The sequence below is a fragment of the Lathamus discolor genome, chromosome W, assembly GCF_037157495.1.
Source record: "Lathamus discolor isolate bLatDis1 chromosome W, bLatDis1.hap1, whole genome shotgun sequence".
NCBI lineage: Eukaryota > Metazoa > Chordata > Aves > Psittaciformes > Psittacidae > Lathamus > Lathamus discolor.
In genome coordinates this window covers 38,460,514-38,475,921 of record NC_088908.1, presented here as the reverse complement: position 1 = coordinate 38,475,921, position 15,408 = coordinate 38,460,514, and positions in this window count along the sequence as shown.

The window sequence follows — 15,408 nt, the reverse complement described above, 5'->3', positions numbered from 1 at the left end:
GTCCAAAATTGTTGAGAAATAGCCAAAAATGGTTCTAAAGGGGGTAGAAACGGGTACACATGGGTGAGAAATGGCCAAAAATGGTTCCAGACAGGTTAGAAGGGAGTAAAAATGGGTTAGCTAAGGCCCAAGATGGCTGAAAGAGGGTTAGAAATAGGCAAAAATGAGTAAGAAAAGGGGAAGAAATGGCTGAAAATGGGCTAGAAATGCTCAAAACCAAGTTAGAAATGGTCAAAGCCTACTTAAACCCACTCAGAAGTGCGAAAAAGTGGTTTAGAAAAGGCTAAAACTGGCTTTGAAAGAGCCAAATGTGGCCTAAAACAGGTTAGAAACGGCCAAAAATTGCTCTAAACGGGTTAGAAAGGTGCAAAGAAATGGCTTAGAAATGGCAAAAAGAGCATCAAACATTGTAGAAATGGGAAAAAATGGGTTAGAAATGGGCAAAAAATGGAGTAGAAGTGGGCAAAAATAGTTTAGAAATGGCCAAATCTGGCTGAAAACAGGTAAGGAACGGGCAAAAAATAGTTCAAAAAGGAAAGAAATGGCTTAAAACGCGTTGAAAGTGGGCAAGAATATGAGAGAATCTGCAAAAAACGGCGTAAAGAGGGTTTCAGATGGGCAAAAAAGGGAGAGAAATGGCCAAGGTTGCTTAAAAGCAGCCAGAAATGGCTTGAAATGGGTTAGAAATGGGCACATTGTTTAGAAAAGAGCAAAAAAAAGCTTAAAATGGGTTAGAAATGGGCCAAAAATGGTTTAGAAATAGCAAAAACTGACTTAAAAGGAGTTAGAAGTGGGAAAAAATGGAATAGAAATGGCCAAAATGGCCTAAATCTGTTGAGAGACTTCCAAGAATGCGTAAGAAATGGGAAAAAAGAAGGCTTAAAAGCAGGTTAGAAATGGGCAGAACCAGGTTAGAAAAGGGCAAAAGCAGGTTAGAAATGGCCAGAAATGGCTTAAAATGAGGTTCAAATGGGCAAAAATGGGATAGAAATGGGGAAAAGGTCTTAGCAATTGCCAAGAATGGCTTAAAACGGGATAGAAAAGGGCAGAACCAGGTCAGAAAGGGACAAAAATGGTTGAAAACAGGAAAGAAAGTGGTTAGGAAAGGAAAGGAATGGCTTAAAACCGGGTTAGAAATTGCCCAAAATGGGTTAGGAAAGGAAAAATAGAGGCTTAAAATGACTTAGAAATGGCCAAAAATGCTTTCAGACAGGTTAGAAGTGGGTAAAAATGGGTTAGAAAAGGCCAAAACCGGCCTAGAAATAGACGAAATTGGCAAAAAAATGGGCTAGAAAAGACCGAAAAAAAACTTTGAAGGAGTTAGAAATGGCCAAAAATGGGCTAAAATTGACCAAAATGGCTCAACACAGGTTAGAAAGGGGCAAAAAAGGTTCAGAAAAGGCAAAACCCCGGCATAAACGAGTTGAAACTTGGCAAAAATAGGATCGAAATGGGCAAGCGTGGGATAGAAATGTCCAAAATTGTTGAGAAATAGCCAAAAATGGTTCTAAAGGGGGTAGAAACGGGTACACATGGGTGAGAAATGGCCAAAAATGGTTCCAGACAGGTTAGAAGGGAGTAAAAATGGGTTAGCTAAGGCCCAAGATGGCTGAAAGAGGGTTAGAAATAGGCAAAAATGAGTAAGAAAAGGGGAAGAAATGGCTGAAAATGGGCTAGAAATGCTCAAAACCAAGTTAGAAATGGTCAAAGCCTACTTAAACCCACTCAGAAGTGCGAAAAAGTGGTTTAGAAAAGGCTAAAACTGGCTTTGAAAGAGCCAAATGTGGCCTAAAACAGGTTAGAAACGGCCAAAAATTGCTCTAAACGGGTTAGAAAGGTGCAAAGAAATGGCTTAGAAATGGCAAAAAGAGCATCAAACATTGTAGAAATGGGAAAAAATGGGTTAGAAATGGGCAAAAAATGGAGTAGAAGTGGGCAAAAATAGTTTAGAAATGGCCAAATCTGGCTGAAAACAGGTAAGGAACGGGCAAAAAATAGTTCAAAAAGGAAAGAAATGGCTTAAAACGCGTTGAAAGTGGGCAAGAATATGAGAGAATCTGCAAAAAACGGCGTAAAGAGGGTTTCAGATGGGCAAAAAAGGGAGAGAAATGGCCAAGGTTGCTTAAAAGCAGCCAGAAATGGCTTGAAATGGGTTAGAAATGGGCACATTGTTTAGAAAAGAGCAAAAAAAAGCTTAAAATGGGTTAGAAATGGGCCAAAAATGGTTTAGAAATAGCAAAAACTGACTTAAAAGGAGTTAGAAGTGGGAAAAAATGGAATAGAAATGGCCAAAATGGCCTAAATCTGTTGAGAGACTTCCAAGAATGCGTAAGAAATGGGAAAAAAGAAGGCTTAAAAGCAGGTTAGAAATGGGCAGAACCAGGTTAGAAAAGGGCAAAAGCAGGTTAGAAATGGCCAGAAATGGCTTAAAATGAGGTTCAAATGGGCAAAAATGGGATAGAAATGGGGAAAAGGTCTTAGCAATTGCCAAGAATGGCTTAAAACGGGATAGAAAAGGGCAGAACCAGGTCAGAAAGGGACAAAAATGGTTGAAAACAGGAAAGAAAGTGGTTAGGAAAGGAAAGGAATGGCTTAAAACCGGGTTAGAAATTGCCCAAAATGGGTTAGGAAAGGAAAAATAGAGGCTTAAAATGACTTAGAAATGGCCAAAAATGCTTTCAGACAGGTTAGAAGTGGGTAAAAATGGGTTAGAAAAGGCCAAAACCAGCCTAGAAATAGACGAAATTGGCAAAAAAATGGGCTAGAAAAGACCGAAAAAAAACTTTGAAGGAGTTAGAAATGGCCAAAAATGGGCTAAAATTGACCAAAATGGCTCAACACAGGTTAGAAAGGGGCAAAAAAGGTTCAGAAAAGGCAAAACCCCGGCATAAACGAGTTGAAACTTGGCAAAAATAGGATCGAAATGGGCAAGCGTGGGATAGAAATGTCCAAAATTGTTGAGAAATAGCCAAAAATGGTTCTAAAGGGGGTAGAAACGGGTACACATGGGTGAGAAATGGCCAAAAATGGTTCCAGACAGGTTAGAAGGGAGTAAAAATGGGTTAGCTAAGGCCCAAGATGGCTGAAAGAGGGTTAGAAATAGGCAAAAATGAGTAAGAAAAGGGGAAGAAATGGCTGAAAATGGGCTAGAAATGCTCAAAACCAAGTTAGAAATGGTCAAAGCCTACTTAAACCCACTCAGAAGTGCGAAAAAGTGGTTTAGAAAAGGCTAAAACTGGCTTTGAAAGAGCCAAATGTGGCCTAAAACAGGTTAGAAACGGCCAAAAATTGCTCTAAACGGGTTAGAAAGGTGCAAAGAAATGGCTTAGAAATGGCAAAAAGAGCATCAAACATTGTAGAAATGGGAAAAAATGGGTTAGAAATGGGCAAAAAATGGAGTAGAAGTGGGCAAAAATAGTTTAGAAATGGCCAAATCTGGCTGAAAACAGGTAAGGAACGGGCAAAAAATAGTTCAAAAAGGAAAGAAATGGCTTAAAACGCGTTGAAAGTGGGCAAGAATATGAGAGAATCTGCAAAAAACGGCGTAAAGAGGGTTTCAGATGGGCAAAAAAGGGAGAGAAATGGCCAAGGTTGCTTAAAAGCAGCCAGAAATGGCTTGAAATGGGTTAGAAATGGGCACATTGTTTAGAAAAGAGCAAAAAAAAGCTTAAAATGGGTTAGAAATGGGCCAAAAATGGTTTAGAAATAGCAAAAACTGACTTAAAAGGAGTTAGAAGTGGGAAAAAATGGAATAGAAATGGCCAAAATGGCCTAAATCTGTTGAGAGACTTCCAAGAATGCGTAAGAAATGGGAAAAAAGAAGGCTTAAAAGCAGGTTAGAAATGGGCAGAACCAGGTTAGAAAAGGGCAAAAGCAGGTTAGAAATGGCCAGAAATGGCTTAAAATGAGGTTCAAATGGGCAAAAATGGGATAGAAATGGGGAAAAGGTCTTAGCAATTGCCAAGAATGGCTTAAAACGGGATAGAAAAGGGCAGAACCAGGTCAGAAAGGGACAAAAATGGTTGAAAACAGGAAAGAAAGTGGTTAGGAAAGGAAAGGAATGGCTTAAAACCGGGTTAGAAATTGCCCAAAATGGGTTAGGAAAGGAAAAATAGAGGCTTAAAATGACTTAGAAATGGCCAAAAATGCTTTCAGACAGGTTAGAAGTGGGTAAAAATGGGTTAGAAAAGGCCAAAACCGGCCTAGAAATAGACGAAATTGGCAAAAAAATGGGCTAGAAAAGACCGAAAAAAAAGCTTTGAAGGAGTTAGAAATGGCCAAAAATGGGCTAGAAATAGACCAAAATGGCTCAACACAGGTTAGAAAGGGGCAAAAACGGTTCAGAAAAGGCAAAACCCCGGCATAAACGAGTTGAAACTTGGCAAAAATAGGATCGAAATGGGCAAGCGTGGGATAGAAATGTCCAATATTGTTGAGAAATAGCCAAAAATGGTTCTAAAGGGGGTAGAAACGGGTACACATGGGTGAGAAATGGCCAAAAATGGTTCCAGACAGGTTAGAAGGGAGTAAAAATGGGTTAGCTAAGGCCCAAGATGGCTGAAAGAGGGTTAGAAATAGGCAAAAATGAGTAAGAAAAGGGAAAGAAATGGCTGAAAATGGGCTAGAAATGCTCAAAACCAAGTTAGAAACGGTCAAAGCCTACTTAAACCGACTCAGAAGTGCGAAAAAGTGGTTTAGAAAAGGCTAAAACTGGCTTTGAAAGAGCCAAATGTGGCCTAAACCAGGTTAGAAACGGCCAAGAAATGCTCAAAACGGGTTAGAAAGGTGCAAAGAAATGGCTGAGAAATGGCAAAAAGAGCATAAAACTTTGTAGAAATGGGAAAAAATGGGTTAGAAATGGGCAAAAATTGGAGTAGAAGTGGGCAAAAATAGTTTAGAAATGGCCAAATCTGGCTGAAAACAGGTAAGGAACGGGCAAAAAATAGTTCAAAAAGGAAAGAAATGGCTTAAAACGGGTTGAAAGTGGGCAAGAATATGAGAGAATCGGCAAAAAACGGCGTAAAGAGGGTTTCAGATGGGCAAAAAAGGGAGAGAAATGGCCAAGGTTGCTTAAAAGCAGCCAGAAATGGCTTGAAATGGGTTAGAAATGGGCAAATTGTTTAGAAAAGAGAAAAAAAAGCTTAAAATGGGTTAGAAATGGGCCAAAAATGGTTTAGAAATAGCAAAAACTGACTTAAAAGGAGTTAGAAGTGGGAAAAAATGGAATAGAAATGGCCAAAATGGCCTAAATCTGTTGAGAGACTTCCAAGAATGCGTAAGAAATGGGAAAAAAGAAGGCTTAAAAGCAGGTTAGAAAAGGGCAGAACCAGGTTAGAAAAGGGCAAAAGCAGGTTAGAAATGGCCAAAAATGGCTTAAAATGAGGTTCAAATGGGCAAAAATGGGATAGAAATGGGGAAAAGTTTTTAGCAATTGCCAAGAATGGCTTAAAACGGGATAGAAAAGGGCAGAACCAGGTCAGAAAGGGACAAAAATGGTTGAAAACAGGAAAGAAAGTGGTTAGGAAAGGAAAGGAATGGCTTAAAACCGGGTTAGAAATTGCCCAAAATGGGTTAGGAAAGGGAAAATAGAGGCTTAAAATGACTTAGAAATGGCCAAAAATGCTTTCAGACAAGTTAGAAGTGGGTAAAAATGGGTTAAAAAGGCCAAAACCAGCCTAGTAATAGACGAAATTGGCAAAAAAATGGGCTAGAAAAGACCGAAAAAAAGCTTTGAAGGAGTTAGAAATGGCCAAAAATGGGCTAGAAATAGACCAAAATGGCTCAACACAGGTTAGAAAGGGGCAAAAACGGTTCAGAAAAGGCAAAACCCCGGCATAAACGAGTTGAAACTTGGCAAAAATAGGATCGAAATGGGCAAGCGTGGGATAGAAATGTCCAATATTGTTGAGAAATAGCCAAAAATGGTTCTAAAGGGGGTAGAAACGGGTACACATGGGTGAGAAATGGCCAAAAATGGTTCCAGACAGGTTAGAAGGGAGTAAAAATGGGTTAGCTAAGGCCCAAGATGGCTGAAAGAGGGTTAGAAATAGGCAAAAATGAGTAAGAAAAGGGAAAGAAATGGCTGAAAATGGGCTAGAAATGCTCAAAACCAAGTTAGAAATGGTCAAAGCCTACTTAAACCGACTCAGAAGTGCGAAAAAGTGGTTTAGAAAAGGCTAAAACTGGCTTTGAAAGAGCCAAATGTGGCCTAAACCAGGTTAGAAACGGCCAAGAAATGCTCAAAACGGGTTAGAAAGGTGCAAAGAAATGGCTGAGAAATGGCAAAAAGAGCATAAAACTTTGTAGAAATGGGAAAAAATGGGTTAGAAATGGGCAAAAATTGGAGTAGAAGTGGGCAAAAATAGTTTAGAAATGGCCAAATCTGGCTGAAAACAGGTAAGGAACGGGCAAAAAATAGTTCAAAAAGGAAAGAAATGGCTTAAAACGGGTTGAAAGTGGGCAAGAATATGAGAGAATCGGCAAAAAACGGCGTAAAGAGGGTTTCAGATGGGCAAAAAAGGGAGAGAAATGGCCAAGGTTGCTTAAAAGCAGCCAGAAATGGCTTGAAATGGGTTAGAAATGGGCAAATTGTTTAGAAAAGAGAAAAAAAAGCTTAAAATGGGTTAGAAATGGGCCAAAAATGGTTTAGAAATAGCAAAAACTGACTTAAAAGGAGTTAGAAGTGGGAAAAAATGGAATAGAAATGGCCAAAATGGCCTAAATCTGTTGAGAGACTTCCAAGAATGCGTAAGAAATGGGAAAAAAGAAGGCTTAAAAGCAGGTTAGAAAAGGGCAGAACCAGGTTAGAAAAGGGCAAAAGCAGGTTAGAAATGGCCAAAAATGGCTTAAAATGAGGTTCAAATGGGCAAAAATGGGATAGAAATGGGGAAAAGTTTTTAGCAATTGCCAAGAATGGCTTAAAACGGGATAGAAAAGGGCAGAACCAGGTCAGAAAGGGACAAAAATGGTTGAAAACAGGAAAGAAAGTGGTTAGGAAAGGAAAGGAATGGCTTAAAACCGGGTTAGAAATTGCCCAAAATGGGTTAGGAAAGGGAAAATAGAGGCTTAAAATGACTTAGAAATGGCCAAAAATGCTTTCAGACAAGTTAGAAGTGGGTAAAAATGGGTTAAAAAGGCCAAAACCAGCCTAGTAATAGACGAAATTGGCAAAAAAATGGGCTAGAAAAGACCGAAAAAAAGCTTTGAAGGAGTTAGAAATGGCCAAAAATGGGCTAGAAATAGACCAAAATGGCTCAACACAGGTTAGAAAGGGGCAAAAACGGTTCAGAAAAGGCAAAACCCCGGCATAAACGAGTTGAAACTTGGCAAAAATTGGATCGAAATGGGCAAGCGTGGGATAGAAATGTCCAAAATTGTTGAGAAATAGCCAAAAATGGTTCTAAAGGGGGTAGAAACGGGTACACATGGGTGAGAAATGGCCAAAAATGGTTCCAGACAGGTTAGAAGGGAGTAAAAATGGGTTAGCTAAGGCCCAAGATGGCTGAAAGAGGGTTAGAAATAGGCAAAAATGAGTAAGAAAAGGGAAAGAAATGGCTGAAAATGGGCTAGAAATGCTCAAAACCAAGTTAGAAATGGTCAAAGCCTACTTAAACCGACTCAGAAGTGCGAAAAAGTGGTTTAGAAAAGGCTAAAACTGGCTTTGAAAGAGCCAAATGTGGCCTAAAACAGGTTAGAAACGGCCAAAAATTGCTCAAAACGGGTTAGAAAGGTGCAAAGAAATGGCTGAGAAATGGCAAAAAGAGCATCAAACATTGTAGAAATGGGAAAAAATGGGTTAGAAATGGGCAAAAATTGGAGTAGAAGTGGGCAAAAATAGTTTAGAAATGGCCAAATCTGGCTGAAAACAGGTAAGGAACGGGCAAAAAATAGTTCAAAAAGGAAAGAAATGGCTTAAAACGGGTTGAAAGTGGGCAAGAATATGAGAGAATCGGCAAAAAACGGCGTAAAGAGGGTTTCAGATGGGCAAAAAAGGGAGAGAAATGGCCAAGGTTGCTTAAAAGCAGCCAGAAATGGCTTGAAATGGGTTAGAAATGGGCACATTGTTTAGAAAAGAGCAAAAAAAGCTTAAAATGGGTTAGAAATGGGCCAAAAATGGTTTAGAAATAGCAAAAACTGACTTAAAAGGAGTTAGAAGTGGGAAAAAATGGAATAGAAATGGCCAAAATGGCCTAAATCTGTTGAGAGACTTCCAAGAATGCGTAAGAAATGGGAAAAAAGAAGGCTTGAAAGTAGCTAGAAAAGGGCAGAACCAGGTTAGAAAAGGACAAAAGCAGGTTAGAAATGGCCAAAAATGGCTTAAAATGAGGTTCAAATGGGCAAAAATGGGATAGAAATGGGGAAACGTTTTTAGCAATTGCCAAGAATGGCTTAAAACGGGATAGAAAAGGGCAGAACCAGGTCAGAAAGGGACAAAAATGGTTGAAAACAGGAAAGAAAGTGGTTAGGAAAGGAAAGGAATGGCTTAAAACCGGGTTAGAAATTGCCCAAAATGGGTTAGGAAAGGGAAAATAGAGGCTTAAAATGACTTAGAAATGGCCAAAAATGCTTTCAGACAGGTTAGAAGTGGGTAAAAATGGGTTAGAAAAGGCCAAAACCGGCCTAGAAATAGACGAAATTGGCAAAAAATGGGCTAAAAAAGACCAAAAAAAAGCTTTGAAGGAGTTAGAAATGGCCAAAAATGGGCTAAAATTGACCAAAATGGCTCAACACAGGTTAGAAAGGGGCAAAAACGGTTCAGAAAAGGCAAAACCCCGGCATAAACGAGTTGAAACTTGGCAAAAATTGGATCGAAATGGGCAAGCGTGGGATAGAAATGTCCAAAATTGTTGAGAAATAGCCAAAAATGGTTCTAAAGGGGGTAGAAACGGGTACACATGGGTGAGAAATGGCCAAAAATGGTTCCAGACAGGTTGGAAGGGAGTAAAAATGGGTTAGCTAAGGCCCAAGATGGCTGAAAGAGGGTTAGAAATAGGCAAAAATGAGTAAGAAAAGGGGAAGAAATGGCTGAAAATGGGCTAGAAATGCTCAAAACCAAGTTAGAAATGGTCAAAGCCTACTTAAACCGACTCAGAAGTGCGAAAAAGTGGTTTAGAAAAGGCTAAAACTGGCTTTGAAAGAGCCAAATGTGGCCTAAAACAGGTTAGAAACGGCCAAAAATTGCTCAAAACGGGTTAGAAAGGTGCAAAGAAATGGCTGAGAAATGGCAAAAAGAGCATAAAACATTGTAGAAATGGGAAAAAAGGGGTTAGAAATGGGCAAAAATTGGAGTAGAAGTGGGCAAAAATAGTTTAGAAATGGCCAAATCTGGCTGAAAACAGGTAAGGAACGGGCAAAAAATAGTTCAAAAAGGAAAGAAATGGCTTAAAACGGGTTGAAAGTGGGCAAGAATATGAGAGAATCGGCAAAAAATTGCTTAAAGAGGGTTTCATATGGGCAAAAAAGGGAGAGAAATGGCCAAGGTTGCTTAAAAGCAGCCAGAAATGGCTTGAAATGGGTTAGAAATGGGCAAATTGTTTAGAAAAGAGCAAAAAAAAGCTTAAAATGGGTTAGAAATGGGCCAAAAATGGTTTAGAAATAGCAAAAACTGACTTAAAAGGAGTTAGAAGTGGGAAAAAATGGAATAGAAATGGCCAAAATGGCCTAAATCTGTTGAGAGACTTCCAAGAATGCGTAAGAAATGGGAAAAAAGAAGGCTTAAAAGCAGGTTAGAAAAGGGCAGAACCAGGTTAGAAAAGGGCAAAAGCAGGTTAGAAATGGCCAAAAATGGCTTAAAATGAGGTTCAAATGGGCAAAAATGGGATAGAAATGGGGAAAAGTTTTTAGCAATTGCCAAGAATGGCTTAAAACGGGATAGAAAAGGGCAGAACCAGGTCAGAAAGGGACAAAAATGGTTGAAAACAGGAAAGAAAGTGGTTAGGAAAGGAAAGGAATGGCTTAAAACCGGGTTAGAAATTGCCCAAAATGGGTTAGGAAAGGGAAAATAGAGGCTTAAAATGACTTAGAAATGGCCAAAAATGCTTTCAGACAAGTTAGAAGTGGGTAAAAATGGGTTAAAAAGGCCAAAACCAGCCTAGTAATAGACGAAATTGGCAAAAAAATGGGCTAGAAAAGACCGAAAAAAAGCTTTGAAGGAGTTAGAAATGGCCAAAAATGGGCTAGAAATAGACCAAAATGGCTCAACACAGGTTAGAAAGGGGCAAAAACGGTTCAGAAAAGGCAAAACCCCGGCATAAACGAGTTGAAACTTGGCAAAAATTGGATCGAAATGGGCAAGCGTGGGATAGAAATGTCCAAAATTGTTGAGAAATAGCCAAAAATGGTTCTAAAGGGGGTAGAAACGGGTACACATGGGTGAGAAATGGCCAAAAATGGTTCCAGACAGGTTAGAAGGGAGTAAAAATGGGTTAGCTAAGGCCCAAGATGGCTGAAAGAGGGTTAGAAATAGGCAAAAATGAGTAAGAAAAGGGAAAGCAATGGCTGAAAATGGGCTAGAAATGCTCAAAACCAAGTTAGAAATGGTCAAAGCCTACTTAAACCGACTCAGAAGTGCGAAAAAGTGGTTTAGAAAAGGCTAAAACTGGCTTTGAAAGAGCCAAATGTGGCCTAAAACAGGTTAGAAACGGCCAAAAATTGCTCAAAACGGGTTAGAAAGGTGCAAAGAAATGGCTGAGAAATGGCAAAAAGAGCATAAAACATTGTAGAAATGGGAAAAAATGGGTTGGAAATGGGCAAAAATTGGAGTAGAAGTGGGCAAAAATAGTTTAGAAATGGCCAAATCTGGCTGAAACCAGGTAAGGAACGGGCAAAAAATAGTTCAAAAAGGAAAGAAATGGCTTAAAACGGGTTGAAAGTGGGCAAGAATATGAGAGAATCGGCAAAAAATTGCTTAAAGAGGGTTTCAGATGGGCAAAAAAGGGAGAGAAATGGCCAAGGTTGCTTAAAAGCAGCCAGAAATGGCTTGAAATGGGTTAGAAATGGGCAAATTGTTTAGAAAAGAGCAAAAAAAGCTTAAAATGGGTTAGAAATGGGCCAAAAATGGTTTAGAAATAGCAAAAACTGACTTAAAAGGAGTTAGAAGTGGGAAAAAATGGAATAGAAATGGCCAAAATGGCCTAAATCTGTTGAGAGACTTCCAAGAATGCGTAAGAAATGGGAAAAAAGAAGGCTTAAAAGCAGGTTAGAAAAGGGCTGAACCAGGTTAGAAAAGGGCAAAAGCAGGTTAGAAATGGCCAGAAATGGCTTAAAATGAGGTTCAAATGGGCAAAAATGGGATAGAAATGGGGAAACGTTTTTAGCAATTGCCAAGAATGGCTTAAAACGGGATAGAAAAGGGCAGAACCAGGTCAGAAAGGGACAAAAATGGTTGAAAACAGGAAAGAAAGTGGTTAGGAAAGGAAAGGAATGGCTTAAAACCGGGTTAGAAATTGCCCAAAATGGGTTAGGAAAGGGAAAATAGAGGCTTAAAATGACTTAGAAATGGCCAAAAATGCTTCGAGACAGGTTAGAAGTGGGTAAAAATGGGTTAGAAAAGGCCAAAACCGGCCTAGAAATAGACGAAATTGGCAAAAAAATGGGCTAGAAAAGACCGAAAAAAAGCTTTGAAGGAGTTAGAAATGGCCAAAAATGGGCTAGAAATAGACCAAAATGGCTCAACACAGGTTAGAAAGGGGCAAAAACGGTTCAGAAAAGGCAAAACCCCGGCGTAAAACGAGCTGAAACTTGGCAAAAATAGGATCGAAATGGGCAAGCGTGGGATAGAAATGTCCAAAATTGTTGAGAAATAGCCAAAAATGGTTCTAAAGGGGGTAGAAACGGGTACACATGGGTGAGAAATGGCCAATAATGGTTCCAGACAGGTTAGAAGGGAGTAAAAATGGGTTAGCTAAGGCCCAAGATGGCTGCAAGAGGGTTAGAAATAGGCAAAAATGAGTAAGAAAAGGGAAAGAAATGGCTGAAAATGGGCTAGAAATGCTCAAAACCAAGTTAGAAATGGTCAAAGCCTACTTAAACCCACTCAGAAGTGCGAAAAAGTGGTTTAGAAAAGGCTAAAACTGGCTTTGAAAGAGCCAAATGTGGCCTAAAACAGGTTAGAAACGGCCAAAAATTGCTCAAAACGGGTTAGAAAGGTGCAAAGAAATGGCTGAGAAATGGCAAAAAGAGCATCAAACATTGTAGAAATGGGAAAAAATGGGTTAGAAATGGGCAAAAATTGGAGTAGAAGTGGGCAAAAATAGTTTAGAAATGGCCAAATCTGGCTGAAAACAGGTAAGGAACGGGCAAAAAATAGTTCAAAAAGGAAAGAAATGGCTTAAAACGGGTTGAAAGTGGGCAAGAATATGAGAGAATCGGCAAAAAACGGCGTAAAGAGGGTTTCAGATGGGCAAAAAAGGGAGAGAAATGGCCAAGGTTGCTTAAAAGCAGCCAGAAATGGCTTGAAATGGGTTAGAAATGGGCACATTGTTTAGAAAAGAGCAAAAAAAGCTTAAAATGGGTTAGAAATGGGCCAAAAATGGTTTAGAAATAGCAAAAACTGACTTAAAAGGAGTTAGAAGTGGGAAAAAATGGAATAGAAATGGCCAAAATGGCCTAAATCTGTTGAGAGACTTCCAAGAATGCGTAAGAAATGGGAAAAAAGAAGGCTTGAAAGTAGCTAGAAAAGGGCAGAACCAGGTTAGAAAAGGACAAAAGCAGGTTAGAAATGGCCAAAAATGGCTTAAAATGAGGTTCAAATGGGCAAAAATGGGATAGAAATGGGGAAACGTTTTTAGCAAATGCCAAGAATGGCTTAAAACGGGATAGAAAAGGGCAGAACCAGGTCAGAAAGGGACAAAAATGGTTGAAAACAGGAAAGAAAGTGGTTAGGAAAGGAAAGGAATGGCTTAAAACCGGGTTAGAAATTGCCCAAAATGGGTTAGGAAAGGGAAAATAGAGGCTTAAAATGACTTAGAAATGGCCAAAAATGCTTTCAGACAGGTTAGAAGTGGGTAAAAATGGGTTAGAAAAGGCCAAAACTGGCCTAGAAATAGACGAAATTGGCAAAAAATGGGCTAAAAAAGACCAAAAAAAAGCTTTGAAGGAGTTAGAAATGGCCAAAAATGGGCTAAAATTGACCAAAATGGCTCAACACAGGTTAGAAAGGGGCAAAAACGGTTCAGAAAAGGCAAAACCCCGGCATAAATGAGTTGAAACTTGGCAAAAATTGGATCGAAATGGGCAAGCGTGGGATAGAAATGTCCAAAATTTTTGAGAAATAGCCAAAAATGGTTCTAAAGGGGGTAGAAACGGGTACACATGGGTGAGAAATGGCCAAAAATGGTTCCAGACAGGTTGGAAGGGAGTAAAAATGGGTTAGCTAAGGCCCAAGATGGCTGAAAGAGGGTTAGAAATAGGCAAAAATGAGTAAGAAAAGGGGAAGAAATGGCTGAAAATGGGCTAGAAATGCTCAAAACCAAGTTAGAAATGGTCAAAGCCTACTTAAACCCACTCAGAAGTGCGAAAAAGTGGTTTAGAAAAGGCTAAAACTGGCTTTGAAAGAGCCAAATGTGGCCTAAAACAGGTTAGAAACGGCCAAAAATTGCTCAAAACGGGTTAGAAAGGTGCAAAGAAATGGCTGAGAAATGGCAAAAAGAGCATCAAACATTGTAGAAATGGGAAAAAATGGGTTAGAAATGGGCAAAAATTGGAGTAGAAGTGGGCAAAAATAGTTTAGAAATGGCCAAATCTGGCTGAAAACAGGTAAGGAACGGGCAAAAAATAGTTCAAAAAGGAAAGAAATGGCTTAAAACGGGTTGAAAGTGGGCAAGAATATGAGAGAATCGGCAAAAAAACGGCGTAAAGAGGGTTTCAGATGGGCAAAAAAGGGAGAGAAATGGCCAAGGTTGCTTAAAAGCAGCCAGAAATGGCTTGAAATGGGTTAGAAATGGGCACATTGTTTAGAAAAGAGCAAAAAAAGCTTAAAATGGGTTAGAAATGGGCCAAAAATGGTTTAGAAATAGCAAAAACTGACTTAAAAGGAGTTAGAAGTGGGAAAAAATGGAATAGAAATGGCCAAAATGGCCTAAATCTGTTGAGAGACTTCCAAGAATGCGTAAGAAATGGGAAAAAAGAAGGCTTGAAAGTAGCTAGAAAAGGGCAGAACCAGGTTAGAAAAGGACAAAAGCAGGTTAGAAATGGCCAAAAATGGCTTAAAATGAGGTTCAAATGGGCAAAAATGGGATAGAAATGGGGAAACGTTTTTAGCAAATGCCAAGAATGGCTTAAAACGGGATAGAAAAGGGCAGAACCAGGTCAGAAAGGGACAAAAATGGTTGAAAACAGGAAAGAAAGTGGTTAGGAAAGGAAAGGAATGGCTTAAAACCGGGTTAGAAATTGCCCAAAATGGGTTAGGAAAGGGAAAATAGAGGCTTAAAATGACTTAGAAATGGCCAAAAATGCTTTCAGACAGGTTAGAAGTGGGTAAAAATGGGTTAGAAAAGGCCAAAACCGGCCTAGAAATAGACGAAATTGGCAAAAAATGGGCTAAAAAAGACCAAAAAAAAGCTTTGAAGGAGTTAGAAATGGCCAAAAATGGGCTAAAATTGACCAAAATGGCTCAACACAGGTTAGAAAGGGGCAAAAACGGTTCAGAAAAGGCAAAACCCCGGCATAAACGAGTTGAAACTTGGCAAAAATTGGATCGAAATGGGCAAGCGTGGGATAGAAATGTCCAAAATTGTTGAGAAATAGCCAAAAATGGTTCTAAAGGGGGTAGAAACGGGTACACATGGGTGAGAAATGGCCAAAAATGGTTCCAGACAGGTTGGAAGGGAGTAAAAATGGGTTAGCTAAGGCCCAAGATGGCTGAAAGAGGGTTAGAAATAGGCAAAAATGAGTAAGAAAAGGGGAAGAAATGGCTGAAAATGGGCTAGAAATGCTCAAAACCAAGTTAGAAATGGTCAAAGCCTACTTAAACCGACTCAGAAGTGCGAAAAAGTGGTTTAGAAAAGGCTAAAACTGGCTTTGAAAGAGCCAAATGTGGCCTAAAACAGGTTAGAAACGGCCAAAAATTGCTCAAAACGGGTTAGAAAGGTGCAAAGAAATGGCTGAGAAATGGCAAAAAGAGCATAAAACATTGTAGAAATGGGAAAAAAGGGGTTAGAAATGGGCAAAAATTGGAGTAGAAGTGGGCAAAAATAGTTTAGAAATGGCCAAATCTGGCTGAAAACAGGTAAGGAACGGGCAAAAAATAGTTCAAAAAGGAAAGAAATGGCTTAAAACGGGTTGAAAGTGGGCAAGAATATGAGAGAATCGGCAAAAAATTGCTTAAAGAGGGTTTCATATGGGCAAAAAAGGGAGAGAAATGGCCAAGGTTGCTTAAAAGCAGCCAGAAATGGCTTGAAATGGGTTAGA